The 27766-nt window shown below is 45.4% G+C and overlaps 2 long non-coding RNA genes across 3 annotated transcripts; both read left to right on the forward strand.

The window, feature by feature from the left end:
* The first annotated feature begins 2654 nt into the window (after positions 1 to 2654).
* Positions 2655 to 5781, forward strand: LOC309357698. 2 transcript variants are annotated; one of them, XR_014163168.1, is made up of 3 exons: positions 2655 to 2800; positions 5349 to 5465; positions 5676 to 5781. It is a non-coding gene; the product is annotated as an uncharacterized lncRNA (long non-coding RNA). The 2 variants fall into 2 exon arrangements; XR_014163169.1 differs by lacking the exon at positions 2655 to 2800 and adding an exon at positions 3061 to 3626 and having other exon boundaries at positions 5676 to 5774.
* A 114-nt stretch (positions 5782 to 5895) lies between these two features.
* On the forward strand, positions 5896 to 27296 carry LOC309357714. Its single transcript, XR_014163186.1, has 2 exons — positions 5896 to 5977; positions 26469 to 27296. It is a non-coding gene; the product is annotated as an uncharacterized lncRNA (long non-coding RNA).
* Positions 27297 to 27766: the final 470 nt, after the last annotated feature.

Consider the following 27766-nt stretch of genomic DNA (forward strand, 5'->3'; position numbering starts at 1 on the left):
CAACACCGCATTGAGCTGCTGACAAAAGCAATGAATTTTCTGCCTTGATTTTTCGCTACAAAGCTCATGTTCTCCATAGAGCCACTGCTAGCACAATACATAGCAGAAGCGATTTAGTCAATCAGTTTACACAAGCTTACTTGATTGGAAAGGCAAGCATGATTAATTGGGAATAGGGGTCATTTTTTTTTAAAAAAAAAGTATTTTCTTTTTAATTTATACTCTTACTTATGTATTTAGCCTGCCTTTCTTCTATCATGGAACCCAAGGTTGTATACATGTGGCTCTGACACAATCTCTCATCTGGGCATTGGCTAGGTTTGGCCATGCTTACCTCTATGTTCCTTCAGACCATACTCTGGGGATGGAGATTGGTTGCATCTTAAAATGCATTCCCCTTTTGCTTCCATACACAGGAGAAGATGCCTCTTCTGTTACAATGTAAGAAAGGTTCTTGGAGGTATTCAGCTGGCTGTGACTCCAGCCCTTCTTTACAATGCCACCTAGCCATAACAAGTTGACTGGGTGGACCTTGGAGATTATTAATGCTGCAGCCACCTAGGGGGATACTGTTGTGTGGCTACATTTTAAGATATCTTCTATGAACCTTGAAGGCCATCAACTGTTGTCTAGTTGCAAATATTCACATTCGGGGCTAGATGCTCAAGTTGGGTAGTGGCAGTACGACTCTAGGATCTCTTGGATGATTCAGTTCAGCCTTCTCCAACCTTCTTCCAGGTGTTTTGGACTTCAACTCCCATCATCCCCAGCCAGTCTTTTAATAAGACACTGATAGGGCTAACACATACTCTTGTGTCTGATTTCCCTTCCCTGTTTCGGCAATGGGAATAAAAGGGGGAAACTTGGGTTGAAACTTGGATGCTAACTAATTGTTAGCATTGTCCCATTAAGGGGTAGATTTAGACCAAGACTGCCAGTTGCTAATGATAATGCTTAGTCTGTTGGAAGTGCAACACCAGAGATCATTCAGTCTCTAACTTAAGGGGTTAATTTAGTTCTCAATGCTAGTCAACTATCCAAGGGCTGTGTGTGAAGGTGTTGCTTAGCAACCAGTCATAGTGGCATGATCCTCACTGATTGGCTGTGTAGGTCTGAGAGAATTTTCCTCTATATAGTTAGTTGTTTGTCTCCATGCTATGTGCAAGACCAGAAGTAAGACAAAATTTCTCTGTTCCTTTCTCCTCAAATTACATACTGCATTCAGTTTCCCCACTAAAGAATTATCAGAATTTCTTTTCTCACTGGACTGCATCAACATTATTTTAAGTGACTTGACTAACGTAGCCTTGCTGAGAAATTCTACCAGGACCTCTAGGTACTAGGCTCTGAGTAAAATATCAGCTGAAATACATCTGCATTGATTTGGAACGCATCCCCTTCCAAATTATAAGGCATATCCATATCTCCAGATAAAAGGAAGCAATTTCTTCAAAGAGGCTGCCTCTCCTACTTCCATGATCTCAGCTTCACCTCCTGCAATCAGAGTGCCATGGGTTCAAGTGGGTGCTAAACCCACCCTTATGCAGGCATTCCTTTGGTGTCATGACAGCCTCTTCCTATTGTTTGACTTGAGAGGAGAACCTTGCTAATTGGCAGTGTAGCACTGTGCACGGAGGAGAAGAAGAGCAGCTGTGTGTGCCTCTCAGCTTCCTGGAGAGGTTGCAATGGCAAGGCACTTCCAGCTCCTCCAGCGTTTCCCCAGCCAAACAAACAAAAAAGAACCCAGCCAAACAAACATGCAGATGTATATTCATGTGCAGCATCAAGAGATCTGCTCCTGCCTGCCCAAGGAGAATTGGGATTTGATTTGCATCTTCAGGAACAGGAACTCTTTGTCTCTGAGAAGGGTCTCCAAGCAATTAGCAGATGGAGTAATGGGGCAGATGAATGGGAGTTGGAGGAAGAGGAAGCAGAGAAAGGGACTTCAGCCTCTTGTGAAAATTAGTCCCTACGTGTGGGTGGGGAGGGTTTTTGAAAACTTCGTCTATGTGCTGCCTTTCCGAGGTGGATTTTATCCCAAAGCAAAGCATTAGCACTGCTGTCTCAAACCATGAAAACAATAAGATGATTCCTTATAATGAATTTTTGAGAGTTTATTTTGAGAATCCTATATACTTCAGAGTTAGTGAATGCGTAGGTGAACCTTGGTGGCAGGAGATGTAGTACGTTTTGGATTTTGATGCTTTGGCAAACTCTTGACCCCCACGGGTTAGGGCGCTGAGGGCTCGTTTTGTGGGATGCTGTGAAACGTGGGGTTTTGACTGCCAAACGTTGCAGGGAGTCTAGTCCCAACGTTTGGCACAGCTTTGGTGTGAATCGGATGATGTTGTGCTTTTGGCGAAATCTTGGCCCTGCGGGTTAGGGCCTCCCTGCAGGGTAGGCTCACCCCTGCATTACAGGCTTAGGAGCCTGAGAGAGAGTAGAGATGTTTGCACACATGGTCCAATTTCCCTTAAGCAGTTTAAATGTTTGTAGAAGCTCTTGAGACGTGCGGTTCTTAGGTCCTTGGTTGTAGTTACCATATTGGCCTGAATATAAGCCTCACTTCCCCCTAAATTCCGACTGTGAAAAGTGTGGCTTATATTCGTGACCTTACGGTATGCAGCCAGGAGCACAGGGCAAACAGCGCCAGGAGCACCCCAAAGTAGCGCCCGCCCCATGTGTAGTCCCCCCGTCCTCTCCCCAAGAGTGAGGAAGGGGAAAGGCTGCCAGCAATGCAGTGTGCCCCCCACTCAGTATGCAGCCAGGAGCAGCAAGGAAGGGTGTGCCTTATATTCAGGTATTTATTCTCTTTTTTCTCCCCCCCCCTCCAATTTTAAAGGTGCAGCTTATATTCGGGTGTTGCTTATATTCGGGCAAATACAGTAATAGAGGGGCCTTGGTTTACCCCCAAATCTGTGTCTTTCCTCTTTATTTCCAATCTCCTAACACAATGCCAGTTTCTCTTCATTTTTTAAGTCTTGAGCTCAGTTCACCACATTCCCACATCAGTTTGCCTTTAAAAAAGTCTTCATGAAAATTCACCAGCATTTTAATATAAATATAAATAAATAAAATAAAATTTAATATATGTTGCTCTTAATATGCACATTTTTGGTATGCAGTTTCCCTTGCTGTCCACATTCTTGCATACAATTTCCCCCAACACATTTTGGAGTTCAAGGACTGCATCACAGAATTCGGAGAAGAGTGAATTTCCAAGGATATCTATATTTTGGTGCCTGCATAGCTATGGATAGCAGAGAAGCCTGCTTCTTTATGTAACCTACTTAGGTTTCTACCAGCCTCTCCTTTGTCCTTGAAATACAGGAGAGGATAAACAGAAGTGCCCAGCCTGACCTTTTCTTACTCACTGCCATCTTCAATGCTCTCATCTCCGCTCCAGACTAAATTGTCCTAATCTTTTTTAAATCTGTCCTGTTATGGAAATCCCTCCATCCAGGAGCCCTCTAATTGCTTTCATTGCCCTCATGCTGGTTTCTCCCCTCCTATCTTTTTAAGCAGAAGGTGGTGACCGAAAGGTGTTTGAGACCTGAATGGGAACTCTGTTACAGATTGCTAAGAGACCAGACAATTCAAGGTTACAGGGGACAAGCAGGACACAGGTGCAAGTCCATTCCCCGGAATATCAATCAGAAGGATAGACATTTGAATGCTGATGCTAAAAGTGCTGTCTCTACAAAACTCAGTAATTCAGTTCTACATTAGATGCACCACTGGGCTATGTATAAGTTGCTTTTGGAGATGGCCATAGAGATAGCACTCTTCAGGCTGTAACGGCTGGGAAGGGTCATTCCAAAGAGAAAAGGCCCCACCTGCAGATCTTGTCCAGGATTATCTATGAGGATGAGGATGATGTTGCATGCAAAGCAGATTGTCTAATCCTGTGCTATGGACACCCCCTAGACTTGGGAGTCTTCTACTGCATTTAAAGGGATATTGGGATTGTCTCCCTTTGGAAATGTGGCTGAATGAAGAATGATCTGATATAAAAACATGAACCCCAAAGAGAAGATTCAGCAAACCTGCAGACAGAACAGCAGGTGCTTCAAAGTTCTGAAGAAACATCAGGAGGGGCAAGATTGGCCCAGGGTCAAGGTTGCCACGGTAATGACTTGCCCTCCTTTGTGACATCTCTTGCTTCTCCCTTAAAAGCCACCAACTACAGGTGTCCACTGTGGGTTAGTGAGGAGAGATCAGGAGAGATAGAGGTGTGGGTGCAGATGGCGGAAGGAGATTTAGGAGAGGCTTTGGATTTTGATTTTCTTATTTTGATTTTCTCATTTTGACTTTTATTTGATTTATTTGATTTCAATTGTTTTAATTTAATTTTACTTGTTTTAATTTTTAATACAGTGCATGGCAGTAATCCAGTCTTGGTAGCCAGGCTCTCTCAGTCCTGGAATGGCAGGAGTTAGTACCACCTTTCTCTGCAAGCCCTGAATGCTCTTGGCTGCCTCTTTGCAGCTGTTAAGAAGTCCTACAGTTCGTTCAACTGCAGAAAGATGGAAGGAATTGGTAGGGATGTGCTGGCAGGTCTCTATTAGACTAAACGTATTTCTGTTCTGCATCATCTGTTCTACGCTCAGGCGACTGAGAAATTTTGGACACTAAAAAGGAGCAACAAAGTGGCCCTGCTCCAGCGCCAGGAACAGCCTGTGGCACCAGGTGAGCAAGAGCCCCCCCCCCCCGCACCATTTTTGGAAGGGAAGGAATAGGCTAGGGTGGTAGCTCAGGGTATAGGATTTGTGGGGGAGGGGAAGCTAGTAAAAAAATAAAATCAAAAGAGCCAGACTGCTGGATATGACCCAAGGCTCATCTGGTAACCCACTCCAGTGGCTAGCCAGTTTTGTGGGGTCTGATGAAGATGCTATTGACTGAGAGAGGAAAGGAAGCATTTCTAGTGGAAACAGAAGGCAGATAGGACAGGGCTGGGGGACAGTTGTCAAATAGACGGCCACATTCTCTTGTGAGCCACGTTCTGGGGGCTGCAGGCCAAGATTGGCCCCCAAGGTCTGGGGTTTGCCTCCCCTGTAGTAGGAGTGTAGAAGCAGGGAAATCAAGGAGAAGATTCTTGGAATAATCTTGGAAACTGCTAAGGGAAGAACTAACCTGTCCCCATGTCCTTCCCTTGTTGCAGTTGTGCCACAACTCTTCAAGGCTTTGTGAGAGCCTGAGGTTAGTACTGGGGGAAACAAAAGAGTAGGGACAGGATCCCTCAGAGCCTCTGCCCACTGACTGTGGCCTTTGCCCCCAATTCTGCAGTCTCTGAAGTGGAGAAGCCCTCACCTCACTATGAACTAACAGCCTGACTTTTGCCATTTCAGCCATTGGACCTTGAAAAGCTCTTCTTGGTCCAGATTATAGGGACTTGTATGGAGGCAGCACAGAGGAGCTTCAAAACCATTGAGCTGCCGGAACATCTGGCTGCTGAAGGAATTCTGGTGAGTGAAAAGTTGTATAAGTTACCCTTACAGTGGGAGGACCAGGGGTGGGATTTGGGGAATGTGTTGTGGGACTGCCTGAGAGGAGAACCATGCAGGCATAGGGCATGGAGTTTTCCATTCCTGAGGAAAGCAAAGCCTGGAGTTTGGGGTTGGAGCTGTCCTGATGCCTGCAGAGCAATCTGCCTTTTCTCCTCTGCTCTCTTTCAGGATATCCTGGGGCACCTGGACCAGTCTGAGGACTTCCCTGGGATCCTTGCCTTGGCCCTTGAAACCTTCTTCCAGTTGAGGTGAATTGTGTGTCTTTTAACGGATGGGGGTTGTGGTGTTAGGGCAGAGCTCTGGTATAAGCTCAGTGTGGGGAATAGCGGTGGGAGGAGGGAAAATGGGGCAAGGGAGAATCAGAGGAGGCACTCTCCCCTCCACCCCTTCCGCTTCATGAAGATCGCAGGACCATCCTGCATTCTGCCTTTCAGGCAGTTGCAGATGAAGACAATGAAGAGGACCAGGAGGTAAGTTGTTAGTCTTGAGTTCCCTTTATGTGGCTCTTCCTTTCTCCTTCACATATTAAAAAGGTAAAGGTAAAGGACCCCTGGCAGTTAAGTCAAGTCGCAGACAACTCTTGGGTTGCTGCGCTCATTTCGCTTTACAGGCTGAGGGAGCCGGCGTTTGTCCGCAGACAGTTTTTCCAGGTCATGCGGCCAGCATGACTAAGCCTCTTCTGGTGCAATGGAACACTGAAATCAGAGCAGCGCACGGAAACGCTGTTTACCTTCCCACCAGAGCAGTACCTATTTATCTACTTGCATTTTTTGGGATGCTTTCGAACTGCTAGGTTTGCAGGAGCTGGGACCAAGCAATGGGAGCTCACCCCACTGTGGGTATTCAAACCGTCGACCTTCTGATTGGCAAGCCCAAGAGACTCAGTGGTCTAGACCACAGTGCCACCCACGTCCCAAACATTACACACCCTCAAAATCTCTTCTCTTTTCCCTCCTCCCACTCCGAGGACTCGCTGGGATGAAAATGGGCATCACCCACAGCAGCTCAAGGGGCATCTCCAGCGCCTGCTGTGGGGCCTCCTTAGTGATGCCCCGTACGATGGCAATCTAGTCCTGCTGCTGTTTTTTGCAGATCGGATGCAAAAAAACACTGACAATTACATTCAAGTTTAAATGTATGCAAAATATGCACTGTAACTATTCATGGCAGTTAATTCACAGTTCGTATACCTACTGCTCGGAATGGACCATTTGTTTCTTCGGTAAACATTGAAGCTTTTGCCTTTTCCATCTAACTTGTTTACATTCTTTTTTCTGCACTAGGCATGGGGAACATGTAGCAATCCAGATGTTGTGGGACTCCAACTCCCATCAGCCCCAGCCAGCATGTCCAATAATCAGGGGTGATGGGAATTTGAGTCCAAAAGCATCTGGAGGTCCATATGTCCTTCACCCTTGCTCTATCTCCATATTTACATAGTGGCAATGCTTTATGAATCATATATAGTGGGCTCCAGTCTGTGAAACCTTATGCTTTGCTATTCTTCTTAGGCTTTAGTTAGGAGCATAGGCAGCAGCTCTTCAGAATTTCAGATGGGGAACATTTCCAGCCCTACCTGGAGATGCTGGGGATTGAACCTGGGACCTTCTGAATGCAAAACAGATGTTTTCGTGCGGAGTTTCGGTCCTTATTATAGAAGGCAGTTCATTATGCTTCGGTTAACTCTATTCCTTTCCAATACAAAGTTGTTTTTGTCTGCATTAAGTGTGGCAATGATATTATGTCAAATCTGGCATCGGAGGGTGGGGAGAGGTGCCTCCATTTTCTGGGCCACTTCCTGCTTTTCCAGTTGTGTGTTGCAACACTGAGTGGCAGCTTCCTTTCCAGACTTCCACTTATGTTGTTTATCTGCTTCTCCTTGGAGAAATTGTATTTCAGGCTGAAATTGGTCATGCTTGGATTCAACCAGAACTGATGTTCCATCTTTGAGAGAATCAAAAAGAAGAAGAGGAAATCCTCTGAGCTATATATTAGTTTGAAGACAAACTGTAAACTCAATGGGGATAGGAGAGCATGCAGGTGACTTGTGCAGCTGTATCATCCTGGAAAAAAGAACTTAGCAAGTCAATGTCAGCAGGGTGACCCAACAAACATAGTAGAAGGGACAAGGAACAAACCAGGGCTTCTTGGGCTGTAGCTCAGAAATGCACAATTACTTAGGACTCATCCACACATCTGCTTGAACGGTGTCTAGAAAGCACAAGTCCAAGCAATTGCCCCACCACTTTCAACCAGAAAACCCACTCTTTAGAACAAAACTGGAACAAACAGCAATCCATGGAAGATCCAATTGCCATTTGTTCCGATTCAGCTCGAAAACGTGGGTTTCCCTAGGGGAAAATGGGGCAAACAGATGTGTGGTTGAGCCCTTAGTCTAGTAGCTGCTGTGGGTTCTCAAGGTGGAGTTGTTTCTGTATCATGGCTATAGTCGCCATGGCAAGCGGGAGTTGCAACAAAATGTTGCAGCATACCCTTTTTCTTAGGAAGTGTATTTCTTATGGGAAGCAGAAGAAGGTGCCTTCTATTGAATCCATAGGTGCCGGGTCCTGCCCCATTTTGTGGGTGCCCGGTGAAGGCCTGTGACATCACACAGTTGGTGCAAGTGTGATGTCACACGGCAGGAGGAGACCCGTTAGGGCGAGAAGGCACGACAAGGCCCATTGCGGCTGCAGGAAGGCCCGATGGGCCCCATTGGGCCTTCCTGGGGTTGCAGCAGACCTCGTTAGGCCTTCCCACAGCCTTGTTGGGCCTTGTTGGGCCTTCCCGCAGCAGTGATGGACTTTGTTGGGCCTCCAGAAGATAAGGAGGCATGTGGTGGCAGAGGCGGAGGTAGGTGCTCTGGCACCCAGAGTGGCATGCACCCGGGGGCGGGGCTAATGGCCCGTGGGGGCAGGGTGAGCATCCCGGGGGTGCCACACGCGGGGGCAGCACAACAATGTCACCTCCCTCAGGGAGGGCACCTGGGGCGGACCGCAGCCACCGCACCCACCTTCCTCTGCCAGTGGTTGATGGTAGTGCACGGAGCCACTCCAGGGTCTCCTAGAGTTGGCCACACCTCTCCTCAACTGGGCAGTGCGGCTGGCTGGGCTGGGAGCAGCGGGCTCCCTTGGGGGGTCTGCTCAGCAGGAGCATATGCTCCCCTGCTGGGCATGCTGACGTCGGGCACACCCCCCCCCCCTGCAGCATGCACAGCACCGCAGCAAAAAATTGTGGGTGCCCTGTCCCTTCATGGGGAATGTGTTGTGGGGGCTGAAGCACCCAAAAGCCCCACACACTCGGCACCTATGACTGAATTAGAACACTGGTCCATCTTGAGCTGTACTGTTTACATAGAGAGGCAGAGGCTTGCCATGTTCCCAAGAGGAATTCCCTTCCAGCCCTACCTGGCGATGCCAGGAAGTGAACCTGGAACCTTCTGCATTCAAGACAGATGCTCTAGCACTGAGCTACAGCCCTTCCCCAGGGTTTTAGTGGGCCAATTTCTCCAAGCAGGGCATTCAATTCCCCCCTCTGCTTGGTTTTCATATATTTTTTTTCCCACACGACACTATTGGATGATGGGTCAATGGTCAGGCAGTGTGGTGAGCTAGACAGAGAGCTAAATTTGCAGCAGCTAGGAACTGATACTTAAATCCATTGATGGGGCCTTCCAGTGAGACTGCATGTTGAAAGACTAGTTGCTAGAAATCATAGATGGGATAAGTGCTCCTGTGCCTTGCAGGCTTCCTATGGGTATCTGGTTGGCCACTGTGAGAACAGTATGCTGGATGGAATGGGCCATTGGACTGATCCATCAGGGCTCTTATTATATTCTTGTTTGAACTGAGGAGACTCAGATTAAAATTCCTGGCTGGCCACCTAATGCCTGTCACCATATCTCAACCTTAGTCCACCTCACAAGAAACAAGGGGGAAACCCATGTGTGCTGTACTGAGGTTGCTTGCAAATTTCTGAGCCTTTTTTTTTAAAGGTCTGGCTCACATTGGCCCTACCTGTGTGTTACCAGTTCATACCTTACGTTTACCTGTGTGCAGAGAGGATGCTTAAAAGAGAGTATTTGACAGAACCAATTGAATCAGTGGAATGGATGGAGGGGGGGGGCTGCTTTGCAGACGGCTCATAAAATACAAACACAAACAACCCCCCAATGTCTCTCAATTCTCAAATCCCAAAAGGTCTAATTAGCAGAGTTTGGAAGGAAGCAGGCTGCCTCACAAATGAGTTGACTGGATGCTACCGTTAACACCTTCCTTCCAAGAGCCAATAATAACCCAGTGACTCATTGAGCATATTGCCATTGCCCAGATTCCAAAAGGTGCTGCTTGTCCCAAAAGCTGTAATTCACCCAATCTCCCCACTGCCCCTTTGGAAGCAGTTGCATATCTCCAGACCCCTCTTGAGAAAGGCATCCCCTTCAGCCACCCAGGAGTCAGACTTGCAACTATTAACTTTCTCTATGCACATCTGGCTAATGGGCTACCATTTGTCATTATTATTATTATTGCTATTATTGCTAGCCCTATCATTACCTCTAAATCAAGGTCCCACCCAACTCCACAATTCTATGAAAACATGTCCTGAAATGATACCCAAACCAAAATGCAGCCATCCTTTGAAATTTGCATATATCGAAATTTGGAGAGGAAGCTCTGCAGCCAAAAAATGTAGAAAGATAAATATATTGGTGAAAATAACATACAAAAAACTGCACAAAAATGCAATAAATGAGGGGATGTTGCTTTGCAAAAGTGCATATATAAATATGTAGATGCACTCAAATGCTGGTGAATTTTCATGAAGACCTTGTTTTCTAATTGCAAACTGATGCACAAATGAACTTAAGACTGGAAAAGGGGAAAATGGATAAAAACCAAAACTGAAATTTGTCCATTCCTAGACTCTGTCTTCCTTGTTTTTCTACAGTTGCTGATCCATTTACTGCCCCGACCTATGAGGAAGGGCCATAGATTAGTGACAGAGTCTACCTTGCATGCAGAAGGTCCCAGGTTCAATCCCCAATGTCTCCAGGTAGGGTTAGGGAAAGACTCCTGCCCACCTGCAGATTTCTGTCTTGATTGTGGAGTATGTGTGTAAATATCATAAATGAATTGTGGGATGGGCAGCAGTCGCTTAATTCTGCAGGTTATTGAACAACAAAGCTGGAAATGCAAGAAGGATCCAGATCCAAATTAATTTATCCCACTGTCTGTGCTTTTGTGTAATAGGAAAAAGGTATCAGCTGTCAATAATAGTACCCCCATGATAATTATTTGTATCCACTTTGTCCCAAACATGTATTGCCAGTATACGCAAGAAGAAAGAATTGTCTGTAATCAGTATTTATAAAATTGAAGGAGCAGTTTTTGTTCTTCCCTACCCAGGATGCGGATCAATCCCTTAATCCCTTCAGTGTAAGAATACGTACAGCAATATTCCTCTTTACTTTGTTTAGATTTATTCATAATGATTCCTTTACGTTTACTAGTAATGGAGTTACAATGATTCCTTTACGTTTACTAGTAATGGAGTTACAAAGAATGAACATAGTGGAAGCTAGAAAAATCTACATTAAACTAGTCCCCCCCCCCCTTCCACATCCTTGGAATATATAAACAGCACCAGCTTAGCTCCCCTTAGACCTTATTATAAAATAAACAGAACTATATCCAACCTACAACATGCTTCTCTACATTTGCCTCCTGCACCACTTTGTCATTTCCTCCAAACCAAATAATCAGCAGATTCTGCAATTTATCCCAGATAATGCACTTTCGGCTTGTGAAATCAAGGCAACCAATGAAGATCTCAGATATGGATGCACCATAATTTTAACGACGATAACCCCAGGGTGTCGTGAATCCACCAGTGACCTTTGGGTGGTGTTCATATTGCTTCTTTTCTGGAAAATGTGCCGCCTGACTCTGCCCAAAGTTAAATAAATCCCCACCTTTGCTTCAAAATCATTTATAGCAAGTGTTTGTCCCAACTGCTTCCCCTGGCAGAATACTCTACAATCCAATGACGTCTGGAAGGACAAGCATATCCTATTATCTAGTCAAAGCCTCCTGGCACTTCAGCAGAAAGGTATATCAACTCACAGCATATTTCCTGCAGCACAGACAAATGAATTCCTCCAAAGGAGCTTCAAATCAATTTGGGTACCAAAGGGACTCTGTGTCAACCATCTTTTTCATATGTGTCTCACAGCCATCAGAGATGGCACGTGCCCAGAAGCCGGCTATTGTTTGCACATGCAGGTGTATTCATGTTGCCTATTTATTTATTTCAAAGCAGGTCTAAACTGCTTCATATTTAAAACCTCTAAGAAGCATGCAAAAATACAGCATAAAAGCAACAATGTAATAGCACAAAAACAGAAAAACCACTTTGAGGTTTTTTTGTTTTTTGTTTAGAAACACATACTTCTTAGAGATTTATTTATTGACTGTGTGTGGTACTGTATATCAGTCTTTGTAAATCTGCTCCTGCCAACCTAGCAGTTTGAAAGCACATCAAGTGCAAGTAGATAAATAGGTACCACTCCGGCGGGAAGGTAAACAGTGTTTCCGTGCGCTGCTCTGGTTTCGCCAGAAGTGGCTTAGTCATGCTGGCCACATGACCCGGAAAAACTGTGTGTGGACAAAACGCCGGCTCCCTCAGCCAGTAAAGTGAGATGAGCACCGCAACCCCAGAGTCGTTTGCGACTGGACTTCATTGTCAGGGGTCCTTTACCTTTAGGCTCTCAACACAGAATACAATTAACAAAGTGCAATTATAGCGGGCGGGTTTTCTGGGCCCTACCAGCTAACATGTTCCAGGTTCCAGGCTCTTCAAAGACAGGGGGATGAAGGACCCAAAAGATGCCTGGCATATGTTGACATCTGCCTGTCTTGAGAGGCAAGGGGCTGAACCTCTGGGGGTGAAGTCAAACTGTTGCATTAGTAGCAACAGCTTGACCTCCTCAGGGTGCAAGCCTGGGCGGTGTGTTGGTAGATCCTCAGCTGCCCAGACAATAAAAACCCCGCTCTCAGTCTCGCTAAAGTGGTCCAAGGGAAAGCAGAGCAATACATTTGGCACCAGCTTGGCTGCAGGAGTTGCTGGAAGAAGGCTGTTACTGCCTCCTGTTGGAGTGAGTTCTATAGCTTAACTCTGCATTGTGCAAAGAAATGCTTTATTTTGTCTGGCCTGAATCTTTCAACATTCAGCTTCAGTTCTAGACTTATGAGAGATGCAGAAAAACATTTCTCTGTCTATTTCTCTTAACCCACCTTTTGGACATGATCCCATCCCTTTTCTACTGGGGCAAAATCAAAGAGCGGCTGGGGCAACCCAGCCAGATGGGTGGGGTATAAATAACAAAATCAATATTACATTTATGAAAGACTGCAAGGATTAAGAGCTCCTTGTAGATGCAAATGCTCCAATTGCCTTGTTCCTTGTTCACAGGGGAGTGTATCTGCAGCCCCATAATGCCTAATAGATGAATAGATGTTCCAGGTCCTCTCGGTTGATTTTTATTGAGCTGATGTGTATGAAATTACCTAGTCATGGGGAAAAGAGATTGCTCTTCCCCACCCTCTCCCCTGGGGCCCTTCTGAGATGTAATACCACACTCCATATATTGAAAAACCATTGTAATTTGATCAAAACTGTCGTCTCCATCCCATAATTTTCTCCCACCTAAACTAACCACGGCGGAACAACAACAACAAAATCTCAGCCTTTTAAATTTGATCTGCATGGATGTGTTGGAATTGAATGTTGAAATATGAAAGGAGGAGAAAGTGTGCTCACTGACTGCTTAGAGGGAGCCAGCATTTTTTGGTTTCTGTGTGCAAGACAGGGCCAGGACCATTTATTAAGCACTAGTCGACTGAACTGTCCTGGGGAACTGTCCATGTACATTTTGCAAAGCTGGACAAGCTTTCATATGATCTATCCACATATCCAATAATAACAGTTGTGGAGAAGCTTGAACAGATTATATTTTTTGATAAACTTAGGACCAGAATAATGAGACCTGAGGGCATTCCCACAAGAGATGGAAAAAATGTCCCTTGGATGCTTTTTCAAAATAAACAAATAAATGAACAAATTGCAAGCTGATGTGGAAATCTGAATTTGATATTGGGGGGAAAACTGAGAAACTTAAAAAACAAATCCCTAAATGCACCATTTTACCTACCCCCAGCGGCTTTCAAAGGAGCACATTTGTTTTGAAATCCTGGAGAGGGCTCGGGCAGAGAGAGAGAGAGAGGCGCTGTGGGTTAAACCACAGAGCCTAGGGCTTGCCGATCAGAAGGTCGGTGGTTTGAATCCCCACGACGGGGTGAGCTCCCAGTGCTCGGTCCCTGCTCCCGCCAACCTAGCAGTTCGAAAGCACGTCAAAGTGCAAGTAGATAAATAGGTACCGCTCTGGTGGGAAGGTAAACAGCTTTCCGTGCGCTGCTCTGGTTTGCCAGAAGTCTCTTAGTCATGCTGGCCACATGACCTGGAAGCTGTACACCGGCTCCCCCGGCCAATAAAGCAAGATGAGCGCCACAACCCCAGAGTCGGCCACGACTGAACCTAATGCTCAGGGGACCTTACTGATCTTGCAGTCTGAGGCAAGTGGGTCAGCTTGGCTCATGACAGAGCTGGCCCTGACATTCTGTCACAATACTCTTCATGGAAAACTATCCCAGAAACTCAGGAGGGGGAAACAAAAGTGTTTTGCAGCCAGTCAGAACTACTCCAGAAAGTGAGAAGAGAGAAGCCGGCTGGAGATCCGAGAACAGTTCCCTCACCTAAAACAAAGAAAATTGATGTAAACAGAATAAATAAATAAACAAATGATGCATTTGTTTAAGGTAAAAGGTAAAGGTACCCCTGCCCGTACGGGCCAGTCTTGCCAGACTCTGGGGTTGTGCGCCCATCTCACTCAAGAGGCCAGGGGCCAGCGCTGTCCGAAGACACTTCCGGGTCACATGGCCAGCGTGACATCGCTGCTCTGGCGAGCCAGAGCTGCACACGGGAACGCCGTTTACCTTCCCGCTGGTAAGCGGTCCCTATTTATCTACTTGCACCCGGAGGTGCTTTCGAACTGCTAGGTTGGCAGGCGCTGGGACCGAGCAGCGGGAGCGCACCCCGCAGCAGGGATTCGAACCACCGACCTTTCGATCAGCAAGTCCTAGGCGCTGAGGCTTTAACCCACAGCGCCACCTGCGTCCCCCCGATGCATTTGTTTACAGTCCCATTAATTGACAGAACAGCTGCCATCCTGTGCAGGGCAGTCTCATTAAAGTCAGCAGACATAAGATCAATGTTTTTCTTTCCTTTTCCTGAGGAAGATTCTGATGACTATTAATGGGAGGAGGGCTTATTTTGCAAGCTCATCTGCTTCCCTTTTCTCCTTGCCTCTTAACATGCAACCAAAGGAACATAAAGGGACGTTCACCAAATTCTCAGGGGACTTAAGATCAAATGGGCCAGGCGAATGGAAATCTTGCCAAATACTTTTAAAGAAGGCAGCTTCCTGTTTTCTTCCAATCACCTTCTAAACAAGCTGATATTGAAAGAGCCAGCTAAAATGAGAAGAGGCCTTTGGTAATAAACATAGTTCAAGTGGTTGGCTCCTGTGGGAAAATCAGAAAGAGGGCCTCGAAACCCTCTTTCTCTCTTCCTCGTCGAAATGTTATAGATTGCAAAGAGCTATCCTTTTGCTGCTGAAAAAAATGCTCGCCTCCAATTTCCTTCTGCAAAATGTGATGTCAAATACTTTCCAGATATTCTACGGGTATTTGCCTGATATTGTTTACAAATAGGCTATCTGCCTAAGAATATAAGAACAGCCCTCTGAATCAGGTCAATGAGACAAAGGCTATGACAAGAGATAGTATCTCCAGCCTTTTCCAATTGCTGATAACTGCTTGTTTTCCTGCTTATGGATTTCTCATAGGCATCCAGTTGGCCACTGTGAGAACAGGATGCTAGACTAGATGAGCCTTTCTCATGATATAGCACGTTGTTGTTGTTTAGTCGTTTAGTCGTGTCCGACTCTTCGTGACCCCATGGACCAGAGCACGCCAGGCACTCCTGTCTTCCACTGCCTCCCGCAGTTTGGTCAAACTCATGCTGGTAGCTTCGAGAACACTGTCCAACCATCTCATCCTCTGTCATCCCCTTCTCCTTGTGCCCTCCCTCTTTCCCAACATCAGGGTCTTTTCCAGGGAGTCTTCTCTTCTCATGAGGTGGCCAAAGTATTGGAGCCTCAGCTTCAGGATCTGTCCTTCCAGTGAGCACTCAGGACTGATTTCCTTAAGAATGGTTTGATCTTCTTGCAGTCCATGGGATTCTCAAGAGTCTCATCCAGCACCATAATTCAAAAATGATGTAGCACAGCTACCCTTATTCTCCACAAATTTGACTAATCTCCCTTGAAAGCCATTTGAGTTGGTGGCCATTACTGTACTTTGTGGGGACAAATGCCACAGTTTAACCACTACTATGTGAATTCTTTTCTCCATCCTAAATCTTTTATCATTCTGTTTCACTGGAAGACTCCAAGTTCTAATATTAAGAACGGTGGGGGCTCTCTATTCCCTTTCTTCACAGGATGCATAATTTAATGTACTTCTATCATGTTTTCCACCTTACAATTTTTTTTTTACTATCCTAGAAACAGTGGCGTAGCATGGGGGGTGCAGGGGGGGCCGGCCGCACCGGGCGCAACATCTGGGGGTTAGGGTTAGGGGGCGCAAATCCACGGGTTAGGGGGCGCAAATCAACAGGTTAGGGGGCGCAAATCCACAGGTTAGGGGGTGCAAATTACTTGCCTTGCCCCGGGTGCTGACAACCCACGCTACGCCACTGCCTAGAAAGCCTCAAACATTGCAACCATATCCTCTAAAGCTTTAAAAGACAATTAGACAGATTCAGGAATGTTTAGGATAAGTACAATAACCAGCGCTTTTTTCTAAAAAAAAAAAAGTTTAGGGGTACCCTTATTTTCCTACTCATATTGAAATACTGCCTCTCAATGAGGCCAAACTTAGATTCACAAAATGTTTAGGGGTATGCATTCCCCCGCATCCCCCCAGAAAAAACACACACTGACAATAACAATTTTGTAAGTCCCCCTTTCTTCTTTCTTCTTTTTTACATGAGTTTTTTTTTACACAAATTGTTTTTTTTCCCCTCCCTGTCTTATTTTACCTTCAATAAAGAATGTGTGTGTGTGTGTTCTATCTATCATCTATCTATCTAATCTATCCAGTGCTTTTTTTCTGGGGGGATGCAGGGGTACATATACCCCTAAACATTTTGTGAATCTTTGTACTTTTGTCCATTTACTATATTTATTTTCCCCAATTTGAACTATAAAATGGTGATTTTCTTGAGTCAAAATGAGAATACCCCTAAACATTTTTTTAGAAAAAAGCACTCTATCTATCTATCTATCTATCTATCTATCTATCTATCATCTATCTATCTATCTATCTATGTATCTACCTATCTACCTATCTACTCTCTCTCTCTCTCTCTCTCTCTGTGTGTGTGTGTATTCATGAAATAGCAAGCTAGGCACAGCATAGTACCTGAGTGTTCATATATATATATATATATATACATTTACCTAAATGTACACCAGAGAAGCATATACACATACATACAGGCCCAATCTGCACTATGCATTTAAGGCATTATAATACCACTTTAAACAGCCATAACCTCTCCCAAGTAATCCTGGGAACCGTATGTATTTTGTTAAGGGGGCTGGCAGGTGTTAGACACACACCCCATTCCACTCATCTATAAATACCAGTGCTTTAACAGTCAATCCCTCTTCCCAGCTCCCTTAACAAACTAAATTTCACAGGATTCTTTGGTTGAAGTCATGACTGTTTAAAGTGGTATTTTAATATATAGCTCAGATGTGGCCAGATATTAAGAAGATAAGCCTTTGGGAGGAACAGGTGCAACTTGAGTTTAAAGCGATTTATCCAGAATCAAAAAGTTTCCAGTTTTCTCCTGCTGAAACATTCTTCACTTTCCCAATCACAGACACAACAAAGCTTAAATTCTGTGTGCATGCACAACCACACCACAGCCTTCTGCTACTACAATCAGAACATATTGTGAAAATTAAGCAAATATGCCTGTGTACATGAGAATAGAGAGTGGCTGGAGCTGCCATGAGCTCACCTCAGCTGTTCAGGGGGTTGTGGACGGAGCCTCTGTTGTTAAAATGGCTAATTATGCATTAAGAATTGCAAACATAATTCTCAAGACATGTTCATCTGCATGATAATTAAATTGTCCAGATTCATTTCAATGTTGTTTTTGGACTGCCTTTATTTTTTACTAGATAGAGAGACAGAGAAAGGGATAGAGGGATGTACAGAGTGGGGTTATTTTGGTGTGTTTTTTTTAAACCAAGGTATAGAGTACAGTGGTACCTCGGGTTAAGAACTTAATTTGTTCCAAAGGTCCATTCTTAACCTGAAACTGTTCTTAACCTGAAGCACCACTTTAGCTTATGGGGCGTCCCACTGCTGCTGCACCGCTGCTGCGTGATTTCTGTTCTCATCCTGAAGCAAAGTTCTTAACTGGAGGTACTATTTCTGGGTTAGCGGAGTCTGTAACCTGAAGCGTATGTAACCCGAGGTACCACTGTACTTGAGTTCCCCATATTTACACCCATTACAGAAATCTGACATTTTGACCCAGGGATTTTTGGTGGGTGTGTGTGGAAGGGAAGAGAGGATGGAGGAAAAAAGTTGGAGTGGACTTGTTAAAGAGGACAGTGCCTGACTGCCATTAAGAAAGGGGGCCTAATAGCTAGGGGTGGAGGAAGGGGGGAGCTGCGGGGGTGGGCTGCCCCAGGTGTCACCCCTGAAGGCGGTGACAAAATGCTGGGCGGCACTGACAGCGGGGCCTGCAGTACGCCCGAGCCACGCATCTCTCCTGGGAGTGACGTGGTGGCTTAGGCGCCCACAGGCTCTGCCCTGCCCCAAACGGTCTGCCCACCACCTCCACCTCAGCTGTAGGGCAGCTGAGTGGGAGGAGGCAGACAGATTTCTTGGAGGCCCCATGGAGTGTCCTGCTCCGGCTCACCCCACCCCACAGTTGGCTGGCCCCGCCTCTGGGCACAGGGCATGCACACCACCCCAGATGCCCAATCGGCTTGCTCCACCGCTGCTAATAGCCATACTATCTCCCCCCTTCCTGCTTTGAGTGTTTGCTTAATCAGTGATGATGGAAGTTGGAGCCCAACAACACCTGTAGGGTACCACCTTATCTGCCCCTGATGCAGAATCATTACCAGGACACTGTGCAGGGGGGAATGGTGTCTTCCATGGGCTGCCCATAGTGCTTCAGTAGTGAGATCACACAGTGATGCTCTCAAGAGTTTTAGTGGCTCTGTTTCTCAAGCACGTCAGAAGTTGTCCTGCTGAGCACCCTGTGACTGAGCCTTACTTTCATTATAAAAGCTCTAGCAGACAGTACTCAGTGCTGCTTGGGGGTGCTAAGAAACCAAAACATATTGAGATTTATAAATGGAAAAAATCCCAAGTTTTTTATTTCTTAATTTCCCTTCTACTACTATTAAGTAAAGTGCAATGTACAATCCTGCCAATGCAGTTTGGAAAGGTTCAGCCTGCCATCTTAATTCAACATGGAATCCAATGGTATCCAAACATAGACCAAAACTTGCCTGATTTTGGGAATTGATATGCTAAATATGGTGATGATCCTTAAGACGTGTTTGAATGCATATGGAGCAAACAGACATCTTTCCAAAATTTATAGAAGAGAGAGGGGGGGAAACAGTCCCTCAAACCAGTTCACACAAGGGTCAGTAACTGAGGTGGGCATCCTCATCCAATCTTACATAATTTTCCTGTCCCTCCCATTCACCCAAATGCCCTAGAATCCCCCCTTCCATTCTGTACAAAGCTCTGACACAATGCAAGTGGGCAGGGAAGGTTCCTACAGAGCTGAGCTAACAATGGGTTTGCCCTCTGAACCTCATGGCATTTTATATAATCCGTATTGGAATAGCTCTCCACAAAGGACTGAGGCAGAGCAAGGATAATGAATCTGGACAATTTAATTTGTATGCAGATGAAGGTGTCATGAGGGTTACTTCTGTAGTGCTTAATGAGTAATTAGCAGATTGAATGGGAAAGACACACCTCTGTAACCTTCTGTGTGACTCAGGCAAGGATTCAGCACATACCAGTCACTCCCAATTCCAAACAACCTGCCCATTGCTGCCACTGGCCCTCCCCTAAAAGACAATTTGTATTCGTCACTTGCTTTAGCATCGATGTCTTATCAGTCGTAATCTCCTCTTCACTCCATCTTGCTCTGGGCAGCATTTCATTAGCCTGTTGTCATGCAAGGTGTGGACAGGGGCAGCCTGTCCCATTTTAGTGCCTGAGGCAAGCCAGGAAGTTGTCGCTCCCCTCACAGAAGCCTCACTTATTGAGGTTGTGTGGCAGCGGCTTCTAGTAAGTTCTCACTGGAGGGCATCTCCATGCAACCCCAGCAGAAGTGGCAGTGTCATTGGGGTGCCCATGGAGGTGCCACCCCATGGGATTCCAGTATCCAAGGTGGCTGCTTCAGTCTATCTAATAGTCTGACTGGCCCTGGGTGGGGAGATAAGGTAAAGGTACCCCTGCCCGTACGGGCCAGTCTTGCCAGACTCTGGGGTTGTGCGCCCATCTCACTCAAGAGGCCAGGGGCCAGCGCTGTCCGAAGACACTTTCGGGTCACGTGGCCAGCATGACATCGCTGCTCTGGTGAGCCAGAGCTGCACACGGAAACGCCGTTTACCTTCCCGCTAGAAAGCGGTCCCTATTTATCTACTTGCACCCGAGGGTGCTTTCGAACTGCTAGGTTGGCAGGCGCTGGGACCGAGCAGCGGGAGCGCACCCCGCCGCGGGGATTCGAACCGCCGACCTTTCGATCGGCAAGCCCTAGGCGCTGAGGCTTTAACCCACAGTGCCACCCGCGTCCCTGGGTGGGGAGATACCCTCAGTCAAAAGACTTTCTCTTGTTGACACAGCTAAAAGCAGGTAAAAAATGAAAGCATCAGCATTGGGGCATGTCCCAGTCACTTGGGCATTTTCATTTTTAAAAAGTTTCACTAATTATATACAAAGTTGCCATAAAACCACCAGAAAGACTCAGACACAGAGCTATGGAAGAAAGCTTCTATTTATGAAAATATAACAACAGCGAAGAACTGCAAAATAAGTAATGCAAAGTAACAAAATCAAAACGTAGACTGGGCTGGGAAGGTACTTGATACAGAAGGCATTCTGTATTAGGGCATGTTTATAGGTATTGCCAAAGCAGAGACATCACCTTGCTGACAAAGGTTCATATGATTAAAGCTATGGTTTTCCCAGTAGTGATGTATGGAAGTGAGAGCTGGACCATAAAGAAGGCTGATCGCCGAAGAATTGATGCTTTTGAATTGTGGTGCTGGAGGAGACACTTGAGAGTCCCATGGACTGCAAGAATATCACACCTATCCATTTTTTAAGGAAATCAGCCCTGGGTGCTCACTGGAAGGACAGATCCTGAAGCTGAGGCTCCAATACTTTGGCCACCTCATGAGAAGAGAAGACTCCCTGGAAAAGACCCTGATGTTGGGAAACATTGAGGGCACTAGGAGAAGGGGACGACAGAGGACGAGATGGTTGGACAGTGTTTTCAAAGCTACCAGCATGAGTTTGACCAAATTGCAGGAGGCAGTGGAAGACAGGAGTGCCTGGCGTGCTCTGGTCCATGGGGTCACGAAGAGTCAGACACGACTAAATGACTAAACAACAAAATGGCCCAGAAGACAAGGATCGAGCTGAGAACTTCATTGCAAAATCTGGAGAAGTGCAAACGCCGAAGAACTGAATTTTGATCTGCACATCAAGAGGCAAGGAATGGTTCAGTCCTGGGGCAGGCCATGTTGAAATTTAAGATGAATGAATTCAGGGGTGTTGGGTTGCCCAAAGCACTCATTCTCCATACAGCTTGGAGCAGTTTTCCTCTAATCCTCCAATGCTGTGGTTTTGCTGTTTTGTTTGTATTGATTTATGGCATTTTATTGTATTCTGCTTTAGCATGTGGTTCACCATCTGGGGGGCCTCTGGGCTGAAAAGTGATATATAAATCATCTCATCTTCCCTACTTATACCATATAGAGATACTCCCTGCTACGCAGCATGGATGTATTGGAATTGTCTGGAATGAGGAACTGAGGTTGGCTTGAAGAGGGTTTTTTCCCTTCTTCACTCTCTCAGCACATCAAATGAGCTAGAGATGTGAGGATATTTCCTTTCCCCTCTAGCATGTGGCTGCATGCATTGCACATTTAGATATTTTGACTGAGCACTCAAAATTTGCATGAAAGACAAAATTTGCATGAAAGACAAAGGGCTCATCGGATACAGTTTGTGTTACTTCAAGCCAACTGTGGCTGTGCCAGCCAGGTAACCCTTTGTAAGGAGATACTGTATGGGGGAAAATGTAAATTGTGTCTGTTATTATTATTACTATCTCTCTTGTGAGTTTTATTTATTTGCTTTCCCTTGATTTATGGACCACACAAATCTGCTCATACTCCAGGCTCAGGGAATTGGCCAATTATTTAACATGACAAACTAAATATGGTTTAATCAGCTCCCTGCATCTATCACACAGATGCTCATAACTATTCATACACCTCATTCATCACTGGATCTCGTAGCCAAGCTATGCAATCTGCAGGCTTCTGTGATGCATCTGTTGCTGGACTTTATCACCTGAGATGGCAAGGGTGGGTATCAATGTTTTGAATGATTTTCCTTAAAGAAAGCTACTGCACATGGCAAGGCTAGATCTTGTTACCCCGACAGGGTAATTCTGTTACTATTTTTTTATTTTTTTTAATGGGAAAGAAGTCAAACATTTTATTTCCCCCTCCTTGGATGAAATTCCATATTCCAGGAATGGCTACAGCACACTGATCTTCTGCTTCCTTATTTCAGGTCTGCCTTCTTCCATATATCTTGTTGTTGTTGTTCCATCCTTTCTGCTACAAAGACATCCTAAAATTCTTAAAGAACCAATACAATTATAAAAACACAATAAAATGGCAAAACAACATTTAATATCATGAAATAGCAGCAATAAGATGACAAAGTTAACATCAAAGCAAACTTTAAAAGCAGCAGGTCACTAGTCATTAATAGTGCACATTAACAAATGAACAGAGAAGAAGCCTGGTAGATCTTTATAGAGAAAGCATCTGAGAGTTTTGGTGTCACCAGTGAAAAGGCCAGATTTCTGCTACTTGTCTTTCCTCACAAGATAATGGAACAGAGCAAGTCCTTTGAAACCAGTATTACAATATGAACAGAGTCATGTGGGAGAATGCAGTTCTTGAAGTACTTCAATCTTAGACTATTATGAGCTTTCAAGGTTAATGCTAGCACTTTTTGAAATGAGCTGAGAAAGAGATAACTTGTGTAGCTAGGAAAGATTAGAGTGATATCTTCCAATTGCTGGACCTAGGACAACAATCAGATGGCAGCATTTAGATCTAAACCCGTCAAAATCCTCTTCAAACAGAAGGGTGTCTGCATTGGCCTCTGTGATGGCATAGACTGTAGCCTGTACTGTGTGAGGGAAGGAAACCAGCAAACCAACAAAACCAACTCCTCTATCCCACACTAACTCTTCAAATTTCTGACTTCACAAGCTGCTGATGTGTTTAATTCTGCAGCTAACTACCCTATTTTCCAACTCAGCTTATATACAGTATTTTTACTCCCCTTTTCAGACAGAAATAAAATAGATTGCTATTTTCCCTAGCTGGACTATTGACCCTCCTGTACAGACCTTCTGCGATGGCCTGGGAATCTGATTCAGAAGCTGAATCTGAGAAGTCCCAGCCTGCACAGGAGTCCCCGCCTCCAGGGCCGGCTGAGCCGGGGCAGGGGCTTGAATCTGAAGGGCCTTCACCTGTGCCGGGTCCTCAGGAGCAGACACCAGATGTATCCACTCTGGCTCCGGAGGGGATTGAGGACGCATTGCCTGCAGGTGCACCTCTCCCAGCCCTGTCAGGGGAAGGTGAAGCTGCTCCTGGGTCCAGTAACCGTCCAGCCTCTCCTGAGCTGCAGAGGCTAAGGGCAGAGAGGCGGAGGGAACTAAGTGCTCTCAGGAGGAGTGCTCGCCTTAAGGCCAGGAGAGGCGCGTCACCTGTGGGCTGGGACCGCCCCTGGCCTCAGAGGAGATAAAGGCCAGTCAGCCCAGTCCCAGGTTGTGGGAGCAGCGATGTTGGAAACCTGTTTCTGCCAGCACCCAGACCTGTTTTTCCGGAGTTCCCGGCCACGCCCGGCTTCTTGCTTTGGACCCCGCTTCCCCCTTGGAGGACAGTCTCCAGACCCTCAGCCCAGGACCGGACTTTGACCACACCTCAAGGTAACCCCCCCCCCCCGGGACCAGCACACTTTCCTGTGCAAAATGTCCCCTTAACACTTTTAACCTTCCTTTTGACCCTCCTGTATAAGACAGCCATTAAAGAGAGAGAAAAAACAGCAATTTTACAATCCAACTTTTACAGCCCCAAATTAAACACAAATTGGTGGAGAGTCTTATTCTTTCCCATGCCATATGATTGTTGGGCATGTGATGCTTCTGGACTGGCTAGGCCAAGTATATGACCTAGGATCCTCTCCTGGTCATAAACAGAACAGGAGCTCCTGTTTGAATTCCAGTCTCAAACTCCAAGCTCATGTGCCTGAAAATTTACTGCAGGGACCTGGAGCCAAAAATACATATTCCCATAATATTCTGTGGCCATAATTACATTTGCATTTTTCTCCCATATAATGAGAAAAAAATGGGCATGCACACATATTTTTAAGAAAAGAGAGTGAAAGCCATCTTAATAACTGGATCTAAATCTGTCCAGATCATGCAAAAGGGAAATGAAGGCTCTATAAAAGAGCTTTTGTTCTAATATTATCTGGTAAACTGATAGCAAGATGATAGTCTTGCTACAAACAACAATTTAGATTTGAAGGTGGTAGGTACCTGAAAGCTCTGAGCTGCAAGGTCTGCAGAGTGCTGCTCAGCCATTTTCTGCCTTTGATCAAAATCCCTTTCATCTGAAGGTCTCTGAGCCCTTTAGTTAAGCATCACAGCTCTTCCTCTTAGTGAGAGGGAGAAGAAAACACCCTGTTTCATCGATGGGCAAACTGGTAGGTGGATGCAGATGGTGATTTGCCAAATAGCAATTTATCATGTGGTTCATTAGGGCAAATGGGGAGCTGGCCCAACAATCTAAGACTGCCTTCAGCCAGCTCCCACCTGCCTTCTTCTGTACAACTTGATTAGGGGTTGGCCCTGGCTGTCAGCTTCTTCCTCCTTAATCTTACTGTTGCTCCCACAGAAATCAGCAGGAAGAAGGATGGGGACAAAACCAGGGTTTGTTGGCTCCACTCAACATTGCCCTTTCTCCAACCTGTCATGGACTCTGGTGCTACCTGCTGTTGGCCTCCTTGCCTTCTGCCTTTCCAGTCCCAGTGTGGCCTAGCCACCACTGGTTGTACATGTAACGGCTTGGAAAGTGGGTTGTCAGAGCTCACAGAAATCCTATGAGCTCAGACAATCCTGGGCTCTGCAGGTGAGCTCAGTTGCCTGTATCACACTGCCAAGTGGCTTTTACTTTTTACTTTTAATTTTTTAAAAAACAACACATGGCAGGTGCAGCTGCATGGCAAACTATGTGTCAAAACAATAATCTGTGCAGGCTCCATGTACTATTCTGCCAAGTGTTGATTTTTTTTAATAAGACATCTGCCTAAAGAGCTTTACTATACATCCAGGGCTAATGTGTGCAAAAATGATTACCTGTATGGGTTCTCTATCACCCAAGCAAGAAGGAACATTTCCCCACACTTTGGGGGCAGTAAATGTGTAGTGAAATAGTCATCAGCATCTACCAGAGTGGCCTGGCAGTTGCAGTTGTGACTAGGGATGCAAGAGAATTCTGATGGAAACAATGTTTGTTTATTCATCCCATGACAAGAACAGAAATCAATCCAGTAAATATGATTAGTATTTGCTGTTGCTGTTGCTTTCAGTCCACAAACAACACATAATAATTATGTTTTTCTCCATTTGCATTGCATTTCCTTTGCATTGAAATTAATGTGGTGGAATAATGTGATGGCAATATGATATACGTAATTAATTACATAATTAATTTATGTAATTCATTGCATAAATTGTGCAAGTTATGTGATTTCACGGGGGACAGTGAGATGAATGGCAGAGGGTTTTTTGGCAGAAGATGAACTGCAGTGGAGCAGAAACAGTGCTGCATGTGATGAATACAGGGCAGAGAATAAAACAACTTTCCTTGTTCTGACCCCTATTCTTTCCTTTCAATAGACCTAACAGGGTCACAGTTTATATTAGGGCATGGAAACCTGATGTCCTCCAGACTTTGTTGGACTCCCTATTTCATCAGCCCCAGATAGCATGGCCAATGGTCAGGGCTTGTGAGATTTGTAGTCCAGCAGTAAAATAAAATAAATAAAATCTGGAGGACCAAGGTTTCCTCAGTCCTGGTGTATGTTCTGTGAAACCTTGAACCTCAGCTGCTTATAGGTCTAAGCTAGGGATGGAGGCCTTGTTCCTGTCCTCCAGATGTTAATGAACTCCAATGACCAGCCAGCATGGTCAATGTTCAAGGATTATGGGAGCTGTAGTTCAGCATCTGGAGGGTTACAGATTCCCCATCCCTGGCCTAGCTATCAAAAGGTACAAAATGGATTGTGGAGAAACATATCTCTGTGTGTGTCTCTCTGTTTCTTTTGTTCCTTCATGCCATCATTTTGCTCTGCTGACTCAAATCAAGGCTGCCAACTTCCCATGCCACCTCTTCACCTTATATCCCAACAGGACAAATGACTTGTTTGATCGGAACAGCAACCAGCTTTGTAAGGGAGAAGGAGAGCACCGTTGTCAAGAGTGCTAGTGATGTCATGGGTTTCTAAGCAACAGCCATTTAGCTCTGCATAACATTCTGGGTGAGAAGGCAGATTAAAGTCTGTGGCTAGACATCCATTTTGCCGAGCAAGAAAGAAGAAGTTTGGCTGTTGTTGCTCTGCTGAGTCAGGAACATACTCTCTTTCCTCCGCTACACTGCCTCATTCCACTTCACAGCTCATGAAGCAGTTGCTATAGAAATTCTACCATAGTCTTTGTATTTGGAATCTGTTTGGCTCTCACTAGAATGCTTGTGGGGCCAAAAAACCCTGCACTGAATACAGTCTGCTATGAATGTGGCCTGTTTGTGACAGGTCTTGTGCAACTAGTTCCTTATGATGCTTTAATTTTATCCTGATATCGGCACAGACCTTTCATGAGTGCAATTGTTGTGAGCGCAGTTCCTGCATGACTTTGAAAAACAGAGCTGATGATAACTGTGGTACTGCACTCACATGTAATGCTAAGGTTCAGTGGGAATGCTCTAAAGTGTAGCATCCCAGAGAGAAGATCACTAGCTTGTTCTTGGCTATAGTTTGTGCTTAGGAAGAAGAGGGCTTACCTGTGAGTCCAGGTTCAGATGGCATGCTAAGCCAGCCTTTGCCATACTGATATGCTTCAATTGATAGGAGTTGGAGTCCAAAACTTTTGGAGAACACCAGATCTGTGAGGGCTGCACTCAGACAACCCTTGGTTTAGCTGTTGTCCCACGCTGAAATAAAAGGATTGAGGTGGGTCAAAGCAGATGTGAGCTCTTCTCCATGAGCCAGCCCATTCATGTGATCCTGGTAAACCATAGTTTGACTCACCACAGTCTAACCATGACATATAAACCCAGCCAGTGTGTCTATGTTCCAAGTGAGGTAGGTGGGTAGAAAACAAGTATCCCAAGAGCAGTATGGATGTGTAAATTTGTTAAATCCACAAAATGTGCTATGGCCTGACATTTCCAGGGGTAGATCTTCTCTGGGCATCATTCCTGAAAAATATGATAACATAAACTAATGAAAGGAAGGCAAATATCATCACATATGCTACATCAGATCATTGGTCCGTTCAGCTTGGTATTGTCTCTACGTTGACTACAAGTAGCTCTCTCGGGTTTGGAGTGGGGACAATGTCAGCAGACTCAGAATGGGCAGGAGATTGGACACGGGACAACTCTGAGCTACAGGCTTGATGAAGGGAGTTGAAAAGATACTGGAGGCCCT

The sequence above is a fragment of the Podarcis melisellensis genome (genome assembly GCF_964234715.1).
Source record: "Podarcis melisellensis genome assembly, chromosome: 15".
NCBI lineage: Eukaryota > Metazoa > Chordata > Lepidosauria > Squamata > Lacertidae > Podarcis > Podarcis melisellensis.